Genomic DNA, 13,283 nt, shown 5'->3' on the forward strand with positions numbered 1-13,283 from the left:
AGATGATGTGGGTTAGAGGAAACCTCAGTGGGATGAAGTCTAGTCGGGATCGGTTGAAGATTGGGTGCTATGTTAGTACTCTGTGACATGTATTATTTTAGAATGGCGGTAGATTTGTACCTGTTAGAAGGTTACACATGATAACCAATGTTCTTGTTAGAGAAAATCTGAAAAACACCAGTTGTAGGCAAAGTTAGTAGGTATCTGTGGGGTAGATCGAATCAGTTCTTTAGACTTGTTATTTCCATTGAAGGAATTCGTGTGAACCTTAAGCAAATTTTTCAGTGATTGTTTTATCGATAATATCTCTACCAACTCCAACCACGAGGTCAGTTAGCAAAGATCAACATTCAGCTGTATACCGAATCTCTTAAATGTAGACCTTGTTTGGATTTTGTATCTTACTTGGGAGACATGAGCGCAGCAGAAGATATTCTTATCAAATCAAAGGTTGTGAAGGTTGCAAATCGAAAATCCTCTTGAGTGTCGTGAATTATGAAATATCATTAGTTTTGTCGATCCTATCGACAGTTACCAGTAACTCTTTGACCATAGTCTTATTTCCATTTCCTTTGGTTAGGAAAACAAGTCAGTTTTGTTTGAGATGTTACCTCATCCTACCATTGTTCTTATACTCTTCGTTGCCACTTATAAGTTTTGAATCTTACGATGATGTTTTGCGGAAGGGATAGTTGTGTACTGATACAACATATCGGGTAACGCATTTAACTTTTGATGGTTGGGACCACGTGATGTGAACTGTCCTATTTATGACCTTGAGTCATCTATTATCATCCTGGTTTAGAAATTCGATAACACATCTTCTTGGAGAAACGCGTCAGATCATTATTAACCTCACAAACTTTCCAGTTTTCCTCATTGGAAAGTAATTAAATCTCAGACTACGGCATTAGGTAGGATATAGCAATGTCTACGATTGCACCATTGTGTACTACCCCGATTGTGCAATTGTAGTTACTAACAATCGTAGTAGAAAAGCTCTTAGGCACCAAATGCTGTTCAATCAATTCTATTTTCAAAATTGTCAGATTCTTTGATGTTTAGGTTTGCATCAGCTCTGTTCGTAACCTTAGTTTCACCTTTTACTACTAAAAGATATCTTAGCAAATCTTGGGTTACTCTTATATTCTCCGTATCATTTTTGAATTAAACATATTGTCCGGGAAGACCACTTAGATGTTGAAATTGTCAATTGAGGTCAGCAATCCTTAAATCACCCAATCAACACCCTTTTGAGCGAATCATCACTGTTGGTGATTTAATATTCGTGAAGCTACCTTGTAATGCATTTTTGTAAATTTGGGTCAAGGAAAAATCTATGTCTTCATTCGTTAGTTTTCATTAGACTATCATTTAAGTTGAGTTAGTGTTCGACCATTTCAATCCCTATCACATGATCAAGTTAGATACTTACACGCATTTAAGCATCGAAATTGTATATTCAATCTAGATATATTGTACTTTAGATATAATGAACTTGTTCTGACTTTCAAATTCTTTAATGTTCTTTTAGCCTTCTCGACATGGTTTCTCGCTCAATCAGTGACAAATTCACAATCGATCAATTTGATGGATGCGTGTACCCAGTTTCATATTGATACTAGCAGGTACATTTGAAGAATAATCTTCTTACGAGCCTACCAGACTTATCAAGAAGAGTTTCATGTGATCCTGAGGATGTTGAGCAGTAGTTCAGCATGGTATCGGCGAAAGTATAAATGTAGGTTTTGAGCTTGGCGATTGTAGCGTTAATTTCCATTGTGGCTCAAGACTGCAACTATCATTTGCAGAATATGGTTAGAGTTATGGTTTTTCTAATTCAGGTATTCAGACCTTATACCTTCGATTTAGAGAGTGATCATCGTAACTAGTCCTGAATGAAATGTTTTATAACAAGTGTTCATCCAAATGCATTTCCCACTACTTCACTCTAGGACTTGATGGCTCAGGCGTATGTGGATGGCGATGCACTCCTAATAGCGTTGATTGGTACACTTTGGGGCAATACGAGAGCACGATCGAGGCTTGAATCGGATGATCTAGGTATATTGTCACATGAAGGAAAATTTGGCAGTTTGGCATCCTTGGAAACTTCTCACTCACTTAACGAGACAACAATGAGTTATCGGCATTACAGGTTATAGACTGTAATATCAACGGCTTAATTGTTGTGTTCACTAAGCAAGTGGGCAAGTCGGCTAGTCTACGACACAGTTGCTAATTAATGATGGTTGGGATTCGACTGATAACACACACGCTCATTCACGAAGTACTCAACAACGCCCATTTTCGTTTTTGGTCTTCACTTTTCATGCAAATATTTTAAACTATATTACTTTATTTATATGTGTTTCCGCATTACAAGTTTTGGGTGAGTTACTTCCATTTTTAATTTTCAACTTCATACAAGTATTTTAATCGTATGTTTCTATATATCTATTTCTTGTTGTTATCATATTATATGCATATATTTTTGACCTTGTGCTATTATGTATTATTACATATTTTCGACTCTACATTTTAGATTATAATTATACTACTCTATTATCGAGGAAGGATGACGGTATGAGCTTGGAGGCATGAAAGAGAAATAATTGCAATCCGATCAAGACAGAATGTCATTCTCTTTTATGCAACCGTGCTAACTTGATACACACACACACACACACACATTTTCTCTCTATTTCCAAGTATTTTACATTTAGCAAGTTATTTTAAATTTCAGGGATGAAATTTTGTTAAGGCAGTATATTGTAACGACCCGTTCCCAATTTTATGGTTTTTATGATTTTAATAAGTGAATTTACGAAAATGTCCTTCGAGGCAAAGTGTTGACTTTTGTTGACTACCGTGTCGTGTCACGTAAGACTCGTTTTCTTGGCATATCCTCGTAGTACTCATCGCTACGAATGTGTGGGCGCAAACGGAACACAATTTGGAGTTATAACGAATGAGTTATTAATGAATGAAGTTAGAGACTAAATGATCATTTGAACATTTTCTGGAAGGCTCCAGATTTTTGGAGCAAAATCTGGAAAGCCATGTGTGTGGCCCAGATTAAAGAAAAGGAGAAATGGACGGATGAAAAAGAAGATAAAGGAAAGAAGGAATGAGAGGTGAGGATGAATGAAGATAAGGGAGAGGGTGAGTGACCAATTAAAGATGAGAGAAAGGAGGGGAAAGAAGAGAAGGGGATGCACTGGATCACCCTTGACCTAGTTACACCCAGCCAACCCGCTCGACGGTTTTGGCTTGAGGCTAATTCTGGTGGTTTTCTTCGATTTTCCGACAAATTGTTGCCAACCAACACCACCAATCAACTTGGCGTCATCCCAGTTTCCATTCCCACCTAAGTTTGATGGCTAGTGGTCGTGATTTCATGGTGAACACTCACATTGGCTCCAAGGGCACCCACGGCAATGAATCCGCCATTCGTAAAACGATTTCGTGCAATTGCCACCATCAATGTACTTCCCTTGAGCTCAGGAACAATGTCCAATCATTGGTTAGAGCATTGAAGTCGATTTGAGGACAAATCAAGAATCACCCTTTTTAGGGTTTTCGACCGGTTCAAGTGAAATTGGTGCTTTTCCGGCCAAATTGGCCTTAGTCACAAGTATAAAAGTTGATCCACTCATCAAGATCTTCATTCTTGTAAAATTTGGGAATTTTTGGAGTTATTGGATTTTTCGGCGAGTCGAGGTGGCCGGCCACCACTCACGGTGGCACGTGGGGGAAAAACCCGAGGTCCCTCCTTAGGTCTTTCAATGTGCCAAATCCGAATCCACCATCCATTTTCCCAAATTCTAATGTTTTAATAGAGTTTTACTAAAAGGTTCCTAATTGTGTTTAGGCGCATTGGCGGGAAGTGATCACATTCTCGATAGTTCGAGCGGCTTTTGGGCAATGGAAAACTTGTGAGTGGACCCCTTCTTAACTATATATTTTTATAAACTATTAACCTAGCATGCATTTCATATTACATGCATTGAATATGGTGGATTTATGACTATGGATTTATTATGGTTATCAAGATGGTTTGAGCTTTGATACGAGTTTTGATATATGTTTTTAGTACTTACCTAGTTGGTTATCATACGGCACATCTACACACCACGGGTATTGTCTATGGCCATAGGACACAGATGATGGAGGAGTGAGATATGATATATTATATAACCCCAGCTTCACCACCGAAAGCGGTGTCGAATAGCTTTACTAGCCACGGCTAGTGTCGGTGTGGATATATGCTATTTTATACTGCTTCACCTTTGGGTGATGGATAGGTTGTACAGCTTCACCTTCAGGTGATGGACAGGTATTGCCTTCGGACGAGTATGATACCCCTAGTTGAGTACTTCACGAATATGATTTACAGAGGTTTTACAAAAGTTTTACATGGCATGCTAAGGTTTTTCATAAAACCTATATGTAGTATTATATATATGTTTTCAAAACAAGGGATTACTATGTTCAAAAAGAAAACTGTTTTTCTATTATTAATATTATTATTATAAACTTTGGTCCACTCACCTTTCTGTTTTTGCGCCCCCTCAGGAGCTAGGATCAAGGCATATTGTCTTGTCGTCAGGGTACTTCGGCTTAGTTATCCTCGAGTCTTCTCAGTGTAGGTATCATTTCCTTATTCGTATCTTTTTATAGTCACTCTTTCATATTATTCTTAGTTAGTTGTATGCGCCGAACATGTTCCTATTTTGGCTTAATCTTGTTAATTACATATCTTTTATTGATGAGCATGTTCAAAATAGCTTTGTCACCCTTGGGTGTCGGCCAACACGTGCCTACCCTGGTATGTGGGAGTATCGGGGTTGGAGCGTGTCAGCAACGGGTTTCGAACCATTGGGCCACCAGCTCGTGGTTGCTCCATTTTAATTTCGTATCTTCAATCTTAATTCTTTTTTAATTTTACATATATTAAAAAAAATTCTTCTCTTCTCATCTTACTTTTATGGCTTGTACCTTGAATACAAACCTATTGAGCATAGGAAACAAGTTCTTATTAAGAGGGAGACGGACAGAGACGGAGACAGGTCGCGATGGAAATAGAGCAATTTTGTCTTCATGAGCTTCGTTGGTTTTCGGTAAAAAGCCCGGCCCTCAGTCAGTCCCTTAGTGAGTTAATTACAGTTCTACCCATCAAAGATTAAAATCCAATGGTAGGGATGGTGTATCAGGAAGGGTAATTTTGTTCTCTAAGTTTTGAGCGAATTAGGGGGTAGCCGGGTAGGTTTGCATTTGTTGTCATTCAATGAGGGTTTCGGGGATGGAGGCTCTGAGATAGAGAGGAGGCTCTAAGATAGAGAGAGAGAGAGAGAGAGAGAAGGGGGAGGGAGACAAACAGAGATGGAGATAGATCGCAATAGAAAGAGAGCAAGGGGGAGGGGTAGGGGTCTCAGTGTCGTTGCTGCAGATGGATTTCACAAGTGGCAGAGTGAGGATGGTCTGAGAAATATAGGGGTCGTTAGGATTTGAGAAAGAGGGGTAGGGGTCACGAACAAAGACAACTGAGGGTGATGTGTGCCGGATCTTGCGTTGCATGCTAGGATTTCCAAAGATAAGTTCGTTTTTTAAATTCAATTCTTTATTGTTAGCTTAGATTGTCAACATTTCTGCCTTTTTACTGTGAATTATTTTCGAATTTTTTAGTACTGTTAGGTCAGGTTTTGGGGGATGGATGTATCTCTATTTATTCCCTTATTTGTTTCATTTTCTCTCGTTTTGGGGATTCATCTCTCTGTTCTGTGTATTTGTTCTTTGTTTTAAGGTCAATTGTTTTTTTTTTTTTTTTGGGGTTTTTTTTGTGATTTTCAGTTCGTTAATTTGTGACTTTATGTTTAGATTTTTCGTTCTTATATGATCAAATCAGTATTGGGTTTTGGTTGTTGCAAGGGTAACAGAGAACCCTAAACTCCCAGAAATCGGTATTTTCATTTGTATTAATGAATTTCCATTTTCTCTTCCAAAATAATTTGTTAAATGGAAATTGTTTTCTTTTTGCTAAAGGTGGTGCAGAAATTGGATTTACATCAAATTTCACTCTTAGGAGAAGCCAAATAAGTTATATGCATCATCTACATCAGGTTAATTAAATGAAATCAAATCAAATTCCCCTACTTTATCATGATTTCTCAAGAAAATATCAGTATGCAAAACTGTTGTTTGTAAGAGAACATTACCCTCTATATCTATATACCATTATATGCATCATATATGCATATGAAGTAACTTAGAAATGAAAGACACACAGCCAGTGTGTCATGTGCGTGTCTTACAAAAAGAGAGACATTGAGAGAAATAGCTTAATTTGAAACGATCCAGGAAGAATATAAATGAAGATTTTGTATGGGTTCAAACAATCATCATAGGTTATGTTCCAACTGACTGATGTTGCAACAGATACCTAATGCCTTCTATATTATTGTCCGAGTGGGAAAGTGTTTTTTTGTTGAGGTAAATGAACCATACTAATGCAAACAGAATGAAAATTAAAAGCCTTTAACTAAAATGGATGGGTTAGGATTTTTAATGGAAAAGACATTTAGCTAATGTTCACTTGCACTTTCTCAAGAACAATGCCCTCTGTGTTGGAAGCGCGAAGGATTCGTATTAATGAATTTCCATTTTCTCTCCCAAAACAATTTGTTAATTGGAAATTGTTTTCTTTCTGCTGAAAGGTGGCGCAAAAATTGAATTTACATCACAACAAAGAAAAGCAAAAGGCTTTGAAAGCAATCTCCGGCCTTATAGGTATCAGTTATTTTTTTTAAGCATGTTGGCTTAATTTGGCTCTATGAAAAACTTGAAACTCATTCATCAACATCTACTGAGTTCTTTGTATTGGTTGAGAAACTCTCTTTGAAGAGAATGGATTGGAGCTTGGTTTTTAGCCATGGTTTCAGGCACATTCTTCAAAATAGGACTAAATGGAAAAGAAAATTTGTCCAGTTTTATGTTTTTATATCAGTCTACTTCTATGAAAAAATATGAATGAGTTGTCAATTAATAATTGAGGCTGAGATAAAGAAGGCCTTTCTCACCTTTGATGCAGGGCGGACAACAAAAATATTTTTCCGTCTCTCTGTGCCTGATTTTTATTTTTTTATTTTTTTTATTTTTTTTATTTTTTTTTTTGGGGGGGGTGGAGTGTTTGGTTGCCGGATTTGATTTGTTTTTTTCTTTCAGGAAAAGCTGGGGTTCGAATTTTGGGGTTTTTGCATACAAGATTGGAAGCCCTTTCTTATCAAGATATATAATTTCTGTTTTTCTTATTATATCGTTTGTTGAACAAATTTAAATGTTTTGGGGTCCTGTTCCATTTGTACATCCGTTTTCTGTAAATTTTTTATTTTGTTCCTGCGTTTGGATATTGAGTGTAGCTGTAGTTTTTTTGTGCTTTTGTGTGTAGGCTTCCAAGCTTTTTGTGCTTGGGCTATATAATTTCAGATTTTCCTTTTGATTTTTCTTATTTATACCCTTATTTGTTTCATTTTCTCTCATTTTGGGGATTCTTCTCTCTATTATGTATTTGTTGTTTGTTTTAAGCTTAGTTGCCTTTCGTTTCTTTTGTGGGTTTTCAATTTGTTAATTTGTGACTTTGTGTTTAGATTTTTCTTTCGTATGTGATTAAATCGGTATTGGGTTGTTGAAAATATTATTTTTTTCTGCTTAAGCTTCTTGCTCATTTTTCTGGGATTTTAGGCTTTTGGTTGCAAGGGTAACAGAGAACCCTAAAATCCCAAAAATCAGTATTGGCATTTGAATTAATGAATTTCCATTTTCTTTCCCAAAACAATTTGTTAATTGAAAATTGTTTTCTTTCTGCTGAAGGTGGTGCTGAAATTGGATTTACATAATGACAAGGAAAAGCAAAAGGTGTTGAAAGCAGTCTCCACCTTACAGATATCAATTACTTTTTTAAGTATGTTGGTTAAATTTGGCTCTGTGAAAAATATTAGAAAATAATAAAAAAGTAAAAACAAATTCTGAATTATTTCATTCATCATCACCTAGAGTTCTTTGTATTCATTCAATCTGTTTTTGTAATTGTATTACAATTTTACCCTTCAGTACACATGGGAAAACATATGAAATCTACATCATGTTATGCATAATTTAGTCCAAATGTCAAACTTTAAATTTTCAAATCTATTAAATATCTAAGTTTGTTACTTTGCATGATTTGCTCCATGTGTTGCTCTATACTATAGTCATCCAAAAGATATTTTATACATATTTTGCTATGTGATTTAATGCATTTTTTGCTCCTTTAATGATCTAATTTTGTTTTTCCCACTAAAAGGGAGATGCAATTCAAGCAACCATGAAACCCTAGGACATCCGATTCTTTTTGGAGCGTCTAAAAGTTGGATTCGGGTATGAGATAGATAAATTTCGTGTTATCTACAACAAGACATCAAGCAAAATTGTCCTTCATGATGTCATGGTTGAGTTGAACAAAAACACTTCCATAGTCCCTGTTGAGAAGCCAAATCAAGTGATCCCGATGCATTGGTTTAATTTAATTGAATTTGATGAGCTTCATAAGAAAGTCAATAGAGATGTAAACCTCACAGGTAAAGCATCTAATTTTGACTATTTCCAATACTCTAAAATCATTATTCTTAGTTTTTAACTAAATTTAGCTTAAACTGGTTCTTACAACTACATCATATGTAGATGTTTTTTTGTTGTTTGATGGCTTTACAACCGATTGAGAACATGACTGTGCAAAATATCAAAGTTGAGAAAAAGCGAGACCTCCAACTTCAAAATAATAGGTGAACTATACTTCTCTTAAACTGTGATTGCATATTTTTACATATATAGCCATATGAAAATTACATAGAAAGTTCTTACTCCATTTTATAATTGTAGAGGTGAACAAGTTACAGTGACCCTATGGGCAAAAACTACAACAAGCTTTTAAGAGGATGCATTGCAGTCGCTTTCGCTGCCTGTCTTTGTTGTTTTGACTTTACTCAAAGTGAAGCAATACAAAGGTTATACCTTAAGAATGTCTATACGTGATCACTTTACTTTTGTGTTTATAATTGTTGTTATCTTTATATTTATAGGAAATCCTATTATGGAGAGCATAGAATGAAAAGTTTGTATTCTCAATCCTAATATCCTACAACTTTCATAATATAAACAAGAGTGAGTGTAACGTTCCGTCCCGAAATAATTATTTCGGAAAATAATATCGGTGATAGGCCCCCAAACCGAACTCTTGTTTAGTTAATTACCATTAAACACAATTCTTTATGTACATTTATTAATCACACACCAAATCTATAACCAAAGTTTACTTACCAAAAACATAAGATGAACATTCATCTTATTCACCAAATTTCTTTTCATAATTCAAATTCCCTACAAAACAAATTATTTAAGAAATTCTTAATTTCTTTCAAAACCTATAGCTAAATTTATTTGACCAAGCAGAAGTTAAATTTATACTAAACACCCAATCCCTTTTCTTCTTTCAAAATTTCGATAAAGGTTTATCTTAGTTACTTTTAAGGCTGCATCTAACTCCTGTTAGACTACCTACGTACCCTTGAACGAGATCAAGTCTTTGGTAGTTCATCATTCAATCTTAATCCATTTCGAATTATATTCCAAATAAACGAAATATCCAACATTAGTCTAATGATTGAATCACCTCCAATGGATACCAAATTCATATTTAGAATATCCAAATTTGTACGAAATGGCAGCGTCGGCCCATTGGCCATGCGCCATCGTGGGTGGCGGTTTCAGGCGAGCGGAAACCCCAAATTCCGACCAACACTAAAAATTATCAAATTTCAAAGGCAAGTAGATCTCAGTGAGGAGAGAAATTTTCATACCTATGCCCAAGTCCAATTTGACAGGGAAACACCCCAAATAGTCCTCAAACCACTTGCCCTAAAAATGGGTCGTTTCAATCCATCACTTCCGGTGCTCTGCCGCCCCTAAGGTGGTTTGGGCTTTGTTCCTGGGCTCAAGGGAAGTTCAATGGTGGTGGAGATCGAAGGAATCTGTTTCCAAAATGGCAGATTGAAGATATAGGACCCTCGCACCCACCAATACAGGTTTCACCAAATTCAAACCAATTTCATAAATTTTGGGGTGGAATGGGTAGAGGGAAAGACTAGGTTCAAAGTATGGATCATTTTGGCATCGGTCCCTTCATCAACGGTGGCCAGAATCGGAAAATCTGATCGAGTCAAGTCGGCGAGTCATAGAGGATCCGGTTCTCTTTCTTTCTTCCGCCTCATTTCCCCTCCTTTCCTTGTTTTCTGATTGGGCGGTCCCCATCCCTCCCCTCTCTCCTTTCTCTCCTTCCCCTTTCATGTCAGCCACCCACGTGGCATTCCCATTGCTCTAGATTTTCTGGAGCCTTCTAAAATAAATGGCAAAATGAATATTTTGTCCTCAACTCTAATCGTTAATAACTTCTTCGTTATGATTCTGTTTCACAAACAGCTTGCGCCTATGTGCTTGTGAGATCGAGCTCTATTCAAAAATATAAATGGTGACCTCGAACGGTCTACGGATTTTAATTAATTAATTTCCAAACTTCACTCTTCGTAACTAATTTAATTAAAATCTAAATTCAAATAAATTAATATAAATTCTCGAGAAATAACATAAAATCTCAATAATACAAATACGTAAATTATAATAATTTCTGGAAACAAAATTTTAAAATTCCTCAATTAAAATTTTCATAACCTTAAATTGATTTATTTTCGATTTTCTCCACATATTCATAATTATGAATATCTAATTCGTATATCTAAATTTTCAAGGTATTATAGTGAGTGAACAAACCTTATTTAATGTTTTTTATTTTTTTCATTTATATTTTTACCGTCTATATTCTTGGACCTAAAAATGTGAAAATCAAGATTGAATACCTCAAAACACCCATTGAAATTCTACCGACTTCTGCTGAAAAGTACGGAAAGGCTACTGTTATGACTGATTTTGAACAGAAGACAATTGAACAATTGCTTCTTCTTGATCCAGCATTAAACAAGGTCAATCCACCATCACTAAATTATCTCTTGTTTTATCAATTGTATTTTGCAACTGCTTCGCAATTAATTGTTTTTTCTAATTTGGAAATGACATATTGTTTCTTAGTCTATATTGTGTTGTGCATACAAAGTGTCATGTTATTTGTTTCTTTGTTCATTTATAAGCTTTAGTACAAAAAATTAAACAACTTATCTTTCACGACTCAATATAAATTTTCCAAAATGTAATCTCATGTCCAAAATTTGTATTCTATTTTATAATTTGGGTGGAAATACATTTTCTGGGGTGCAAGTGTCAAATTTGGGAGTTTATTCTTAAATGTCTTTTGTATTTGAAAATTTTATATCATATCAAAATACAAGTTTCATATGTCCAACAACAATTGTCAGTTACAATCTGACCAAGGGATGGTGGTACAAGTCATGCCCGTATTGCCACAAAAGTATGAAAAACACATATGGAACCTTTCAATGCTTTGAACATGGGCCACTCAGAAAAATGCCTGAGCTATGGTAATTTCCTAATTTATTTTTTCTACGTTCTTTATATCTCTTTGCAATAAATATGGTTTTTATTGCAAGCATTTTTTTAAACTGCTAAACTCACGTCATAATATCTTCGCCTTTTATTTAGGTTTAAGATGAATTTTATTGTGGATGATGCCGCAAATTAATTCAAATTCTTAGTGATGGGAAGGACTGCTAAAAAACTTCTGGGTATTTCTTGCCACTCTTTGGTCATAGAAGAAGGCCATGATGACTCTTCTGTGTTGCCGCCGCACTTCCAAAAATTGGTTGGCAGCATCAAAAAATTCTAGGTCCGTTTTGGTAATCAAAACAATGAGTTTGGCAACACTGACTTTGTTGTTCATGGAATAGTTGAGGAACAAGCGTCATTTGACCCAAAACTTAGTTTGATTATACCGCGTACACCTACTAGCAACACTGGGAAACAAGTCATTGATGCAGCAAACCCTCTCCCTTTTACGACCATGCAATCGCAGACTCAAGAAATCCAATCAGTTGTGACAAACAAGGTTGTAAAAAGGACACTATTTGTTGAAAATGAACCTTCAAAAGCTCACATGTTAATTTTCTCTTTCAAATAACGTTGGTATCTCATTTAACAAAAACATCATGCATGCACTTTACAATGTTCATTTCCATCCTTTTTAAATTTGACATGTTTTCACAGCAAACATGATGAGGGGAGCCAACCACCATCTGCTAATTTAGCTAGAATCTCTGCGAAATTCTCTGACTTGGTTGTCCCAAAAGTTGAACTTGCAGACAAAATTCCTATCAGTGCATTAAGAAGTAGATCACATACAAAGAAAATCAAGGACAGGTATAATGAGATATTGTTTACAATAATATATGCCAACTTGGACCATTATTGAATTTTTGTTCTGGTTTGTTGCTTCGTGTTGGAGATGTTCATTTGCAAAAGAAATGAGCTATAGAAGACTTCATCATTGACTGCTACAAAGGATCAAATATTTATATTTTTTTTGGCCATTCCACTACTATAGATATGTACTTTTTGGGCATTCCATACTAAAGCTACCTAATGCACATACCATAAGAACATGTCTTATTATTTTTGCAACTGTTGGAACGGCATCAAGCCTTGCAGGACATGTATTTTGTCATGTTTCATGCACAAACAAAATATGTGTAAACTGCATTGTACTTCAGTCTTTGATGCAAAGACACTATATTTTGTCATTGCAACTTTTGTCAATGTAAACTTTCCTTCAAGTAAGTTTGATTGTATATTGGCTCTCGATGTCAACTTAATAGAGTGGCAATGTAAACTGAACTGCTTATTTTATGTATCAATGCACTTATCTCTTGCTTTTTCTTTTATTTGGAGATAATTGTGTAAATTTGTGGATATTATTCATGGTTTGAAAACCCACAGCAAAGCACAGGCATTCCTGCTAGTTGTAAACAAAATCCCAATATTGGTCCACCTAGGAAACCAAAGTTCAACTTTGAACAATCCAATTACAACAATCTTCACCGTAGAAAGAAACTAATGTTGGAAGATTAGGAGATTTGAGGCCTCTTGATGATAGTGCTTGAAATGTTTTCGATACGATCAATATTTCTGTGAAAGTAATGAAAAAATAAAATAAAAGCATAAAAAGGGGCTGAAATCTAAACTTCAAAAGATATCAGAGAAACACTTAAAATTCGTTTAAAATCGAC

At 35.5% G+C, this 13,283-nt stretch overlaps 1 long non-coding RNA gene across 2 annotated transcripts; it reads left to right on the plus strand.

Moving 5' to 3' along the window:
• The first annotated feature begins 5,059 nt into the window (after positions 1 to 5,059).
• LOC125471859 lies at positions 5,060 to 9,263 on the plus strand. 2 transcript variants are annotated; one of them, XR_007253934.1, is made up of 4 exons: positions 5,060 to 7,960; positions 8,342 to 8,615; positions 8,719 to 8,819; positions 8,917 to 9,263. It is a non-coding gene; the product is annotated as an uncharacterized LOC125471859 (long non-coding RNA). The 2 variants fall into 2 exon arrangements; XR_007253935.1 differs by having other exon boundaries at positions 5,060 to 7,914.
• Positions 9,264 to 13,283: the final 4,020 nt, after the last annotated feature.

The sequence above is a fragment of a genome, unplaced genomic scaffold, assembly GCF_019419815.1.
Source record: "Pyrus x bretschneideri cultivar Hongxiangsu unplaced genomic scaffold, Pyrus_bretschneideri_v1 Contig62, whole genome shotgun sequence".
Taxonomy (NCBI): Eukaryota; Viridiplantae; Streptophyta; class Magnoliopsida; order Rosales; family Rosaceae; genus Pyrus; species Pyrus x bretschneideri.